Here is a 5,763-nt window from a genome sequence, read left to right as displayed (position 1 = left end):
CCCCCCCCCCCCCAACAAAAAAAAAAAGGTGTTATAAAAGATCTCAATCCCATGAAATTTAGAAACATGGCTCCAATATTCCCACTCATATATGGCTATACCAAAGAATAATTATTAGAAGACACCAAGAAGCTACCTGTCATGTTTTCTAAGTTACTAATAAAAATATTTAACCCACCCAACCAACTGAACACTTTGCAGATTTGCTAGCAGCCCACTCGACACAACACCCACTCACACACGCATGGATGTGTGTGTGTGTGTGTGTGTGTGTGTGAGAGAGAGAGAGAGAGAGAGAGATTCCACCATTCTGTTCTGGGCTATCATCGGGCCTCTACTCAAGTAACACCAAATCATCTCAATTTTAAAATAAAATAAATCAAATTAAACTAAGAAGGTGGCCTACTACAAAGAAAATTTATTGGACTAAAGTCTTAACCCAAGACTTATTTCCACTAAAATAAGTCAAAATGACTGTAATTTATCTGCATCAATTCTCCCTAACTTGAAAATACTCAATCTTGAATTTTGTAGAGTCGAAGAATCACGTGACGTACTTTCTGCTTCAGTCTATAATAATGTTCTAGCAACTCACGGATGTTAGGAATATAATCTTTTGCCTTGGGAGCTTTTGTGCCGAAGAAAGGTGGTAACATGAACTCTATCTCTTCAACAACATATTGGTTCTTAATTGACGATTTCTTGTGACCTCATCTTACACCACTAATTAAACCTCATCATCTTTGACCTCTTCGACACAGTCTTCTATGATAGGTTGTAAGGAGAAAAATCTTCCACCTTGCAAAGGGTTTGATCGTTGCTTTAAGTCACCAATGATAGAATCTCATTGGATCGATATGATGGATCAATGAACAAAAACAGCAATACAATCATGAATCTAATTAACGCATACCGGAATACATATCGTGTTGAAGAAGATTCCACAAGCTTTACCTTTTCCCTCTTGTACAATCTTCTTCTCCAAGCTTTCTCTCCTTGCCAATCTTGTTTGCTTCCCTCTTTATGTAAATTTTTAATTAGTTGCAACTAATGGATGTTGCTTTCTTTATATAGATGGGGAATATGGACTAACCCTGAAATATAGTATAAGCAGAACCCTCCATAATAGGACTCAATTGTAAAGAGGACCATTGGTCTTTACACTTCAGGGAGGTTAATCGAAAACCTAAACTCCCTTTAGGGGATCACTCCTTAACCGATCTTCATCCAACCCAGCCTACCAATCAATACCTAACTACTAATCCATCCCCACACGATGATTGGTACTAGTCCATACATAAAAAAAGGTTCTATTCTCCCACTTGGGCAGTAACATGTCATTATTTTAGCCTTGGATTAGATAATTTGTGATCACAAAATAACAAGTGTTGAAAGTAGCTTCACCTTAACATATTAGACCCTTGGATCAAGCAAGAACACGAAAAACCAACCATAAGTGTCATCACATCTTAATTCGACATGGGACACTACACGCAAAGTGCTTGCACCTCACCCGCTTTGGGCTATACATGTGTAAAGTAGTGGTATAGAAATTACATGTCATTGTGATTGAACATGTCAAATCCAAACCAATTCTGACTTCAAACTGAAGTCACTAGTTACTTCAACATTGGGAGCTCATTGGAATCATTCTTCACATGGCAAACTATCACTAGAACCACCAAAATTAGTTACTTCATATAGAAGCTCACTGTACTTCTTATCAAGAAGCTCTTGGGGACTATATTCATGAGTCCCTATACACTATCCCAAGCCCTCAATTTGAGAAAACTCTACTAACTCGCATAAAAGTGTGTATCATATAAATAACCTCTGGCACAAGAGAAGGATAACACTATGCGCCTATATAGATAATAGAAATAATATGGCCATAACTACAAACAATAATAACAATGCATAAGAGCAAATATAATTTAAACCATCAATGAATAAATACTATCCGTATCAAAAAAATTGTACTCCACTAATAAAGTACATCCAATGATTCAACTAATCCCATATGAGTAATATGCATTTGAAAAAACCTTTAGAGCCAATCCTTTAGTGAGTAGGTCTGCCATCATAGCATCTGTAGAAATGTGCTCAATAATATGTGAATCTCGAACTTTCTCTCTAACCAAGAGATACTTGATGTCAATGTGCTTCGAACCTGAAGAAATTTTATAATTACGCGAGAAATGGACTGCAGTAAATTTGTCATATAATATCCTCAATGGATTGGTAACATAATCAACTACCTAGAGCCCTAAGATGAAATTCCTCAACCATAAAGCATGAACTCTGGCCTCATAACATGCCACAAACTCTACTTGCTTAGTAGAAGAAGCATTAATCGTCTGCTTCACACTCTTCCATGATATAGCACATCCAACCATCATGAAAATATAACGTGATGTCGACTTCACATCATTGAACACCCTATATGGTCAGAATCTGAATATCCGATCATCTCAAGTGTATTTATCTTCTTGTAAGTAAGCATAAGGACCCTAGTACCCTAAATATACCTCATGACCTTCTTCGCCGCTATCCAATGCGCCTAACAAGGATCACTTATGTACCTATCGGGCATGCTAATGGTAAAAGCAATGTCAAGTCAAGTGAAAACCTGAGCATACATAAGACTACCAACTGCAGAAGCATATGGAATGTCTTTCATTTGAGCACTCTCAATATCATTCTTAGGACAATAAGACTTAAAAAACTTATCACCCTTCATAATAGGTGCCTTCAAAGAAGAACAATTAGTCATGCTGAACTACTTCAACACTCTATCAATATAAGCTCTCTGTGACAAACCAAAAACACCACATGACTTGTTACGAGAATTTCAATTCCTAACACATAGGATGCTTCATGAAGATCCATCATGTCAAACTGGATGAATAGCAATCTTTTCATCCCATGCAGAATGCTTAAGTCATTACTTTCCAAAAGGATATCATTTATATAAAAAATGAGATAGACAAATCTTCTCCCACTGACCTTGAGGTATATACATTGATCAACAACGTTCTCTTTGAACCCAAGAGAAGTAAAAAATTGATCGAACTTTCAAATGTCATTGTCTAGAAGCTGTTTCAGACCATAAAGTGACTTCTTGAGTTTACACACCATGTGCTCAGTGTTAGCCGTTTTGAAACTAGGAGGCTGCTTCATATATACATCTTCCACTAAATTCCCATTTAGGAAAGTAGTCTTCACATTCATCTGATGCAACTCTAGGTCAAAATGTGCAACCATGGTCATAATAATCTTGAAAGAATCTTTGATAGACAGTGGCAAGGAAGTTTTTTATGATTAATTCCTTTTTTCTGACTGAAGCCTTTTGCCACAAGTCTGGCCTTGTAGGACTCAATCTCAGCTCTAGCATCTCTTTTGGTCTTGAAAACCCATTTACATCCAATTGGCTTGCTACTTTTAGGTAGCTCAACTATGTCCCATACATTATTAGCCTTCATGGACTTCAACTCATCATGTATAGCATCCATCCATTGTAGGGAATGAGAGTTATCAATTGCATGCTAAAAAGTATAGGATCAGATTGAATGCCAATGTCAAACTCATGCTCTTGCAGATAGACGACAAAATCACTAGAAAGTCCTCTCTGACATTCTCAATGGTGCCTTTGCAACTGCTGGTTCAACAAGGGTCTGATCTATAATCGACACCAAAGGCTCCACCTCTGTTGGATCCATAGGTTCTTGAATAAGAATGGTCACCTGTTCAATAAGTGTACTAATAACCGTGGATGGTGAGAAAAGATGTACTAGTACAAAATTGTTTTCCTCCTCAAAACTGAAGCTACTCAGATGGATAGATGGAATACTCATATTGTCCTCAAAGAAAACTGCTTGCTCAGACTCAATGACTCTAGTACTGTGAGATGGATAATAAAACTTGTATCCTCTTGACCTCTCAGAATAGCTAATAAAATGTACGTTGATGGTCCTAGGGTCAAGTTTCTTCATCCATGGGTTATAGGGTCTCACCTCCACTGTGCATCCCCAAACATGTAAATGAGTAATGCTAGGTTTTCTGCCATTCCACAACTCATGTGGAGTCTTCGAAACTAGCTTACTTAGCACTTTGTTCAAGATATATATAGTTGTCTTTAACGCATCTCCCCACAGAAAATCTACTAAAGTAGAATTGCTTACTATACCTCTCACCATGTTCATAAGTGTACGATTTTACCTTTCGACAACACCATTTTGTTCAGGTGCACCTTGCATGGATTACAATCTGTAATCCATGCCACAGTCCTGTAAGTATTTAGCAAATTGTTCAGGATTATGATTGGTTTTATTGTACCTACCATAGTACTCTCCACCTCGGTCAGATTTAAAACACCATCCTTAATTAACCTTTCCATTCTTGGCTTAGAGATATGTCATAAACATCTAATCCTTGACATTGAAGAACTTTTATCATGCCTCATATGTTTAGGTCCCAAAGCAACATTTATAGTAGAGGAATAATCTAAGGATGGAGCATAAATAGAATGCAAATCAAGCATATAAAGACCATCACGCTAAGTATCTAAACCAACCAATTGAGATCTAAAAGTATATTGAATAAGGGGTGTCAACCAGTCGGGTTTAGTTGGGCTAAATGGGTCATGTTCGGTCGGGCTCATAATGATTAGGTTTTGGTCGGGTGACTAAAAAGTATGACACTCACACCGAGAATGATTGATTATAAACGAACCAGGCTTGAGCATGACTCATTTATTAATCAAAGCAGGCTAGTTCAGGCTTAAACACTAGGGTTCAATTGGACCTAAGCCTGAGGTTAGGTTTGGAATTGACACCCCTAAGCCATATAATGAGGAAGCAATGTAAAATAATGCATGCAAATACATAGAAAGGCCTTTTTTTTTTTTTAATTCATTTAAGATTTAAGTTTGGAATTTGGAAAATAAGTAATTTGTAAGATGTACAAGTCCAACTACAAGTAGACTAGAATTAGCAATTGATGTTGCAAAAAAAAAAAAAAAAAAAAAAAAAACTAGAAAGAGAATGGTCCAAAAGATTTACACGTGAATGAAAGAGAATAGTCCAACAGATTTACACGTGAATGGATCGAGAATTGGAAAGAGACATGAACGTACACCAAAAAAGCTTCTTGAGTGTGGTAACAAATTTATCCATAAACGATGTTTTTGCATCAGATCATCATAATAGAGTTTTTGGTCACGCCACCCAATAAAGATTTGTACAGAAACCCCAGGTGTTTTAAGCTAAGTAGTCATGAAGTGTCTATTTCTCAAAGGGGACCACAAATTGACGAGTGAAAATTAATGCAAAGATAGATCGATGGGGATGGAGCTAGCGAATGGGCTCCATTGCATAGTATATACATTTGGGAAGTTGCTTAGCAAAGCAATAAGACTAGTGTTGCTCATACCTTGCCAAGGAAAGCGCCAAAATATTATATGTTCAAAATTTATGTGGTGGCCGCTTCCATACTTCATTTTTCAATAATAATAATAATAATAATAATAATTTTATTATTATTATTATTTTTTTTTTTTAAGTGTTGCATGATAGTAATCATAGTTACTCAGGCCGAAGCCTCCATATGGCACGCAACGCTTTTGTAGGACCAATGAACTAGACACGAGCGATAATAGGGCATGTCGACTTAAATCCATAACTAGTCGACTCAAGCAATGATGGGGCAAGGGATTTTATCCACTAGATTATCAATCCCATGGGTTTTTCAATGAAGGCTTTAAAA

This window comes from Macadamia integrifolia, chromosome 11 (assembly GCF_013358625.1).
Source record: "Macadamia integrifolia cultivar HAES 741 chromosome 11, SCU_Mint_v3, whole genome shotgun sequence".
NCBI lineage: Eukaryota > Viridiplantae > Streptophyta > Magnoliopsida > Proteales > Proteaceae > Macadamia > Macadamia integrifolia.
This window is presented reverse-complemented; position numbering follows the sequence as displayed.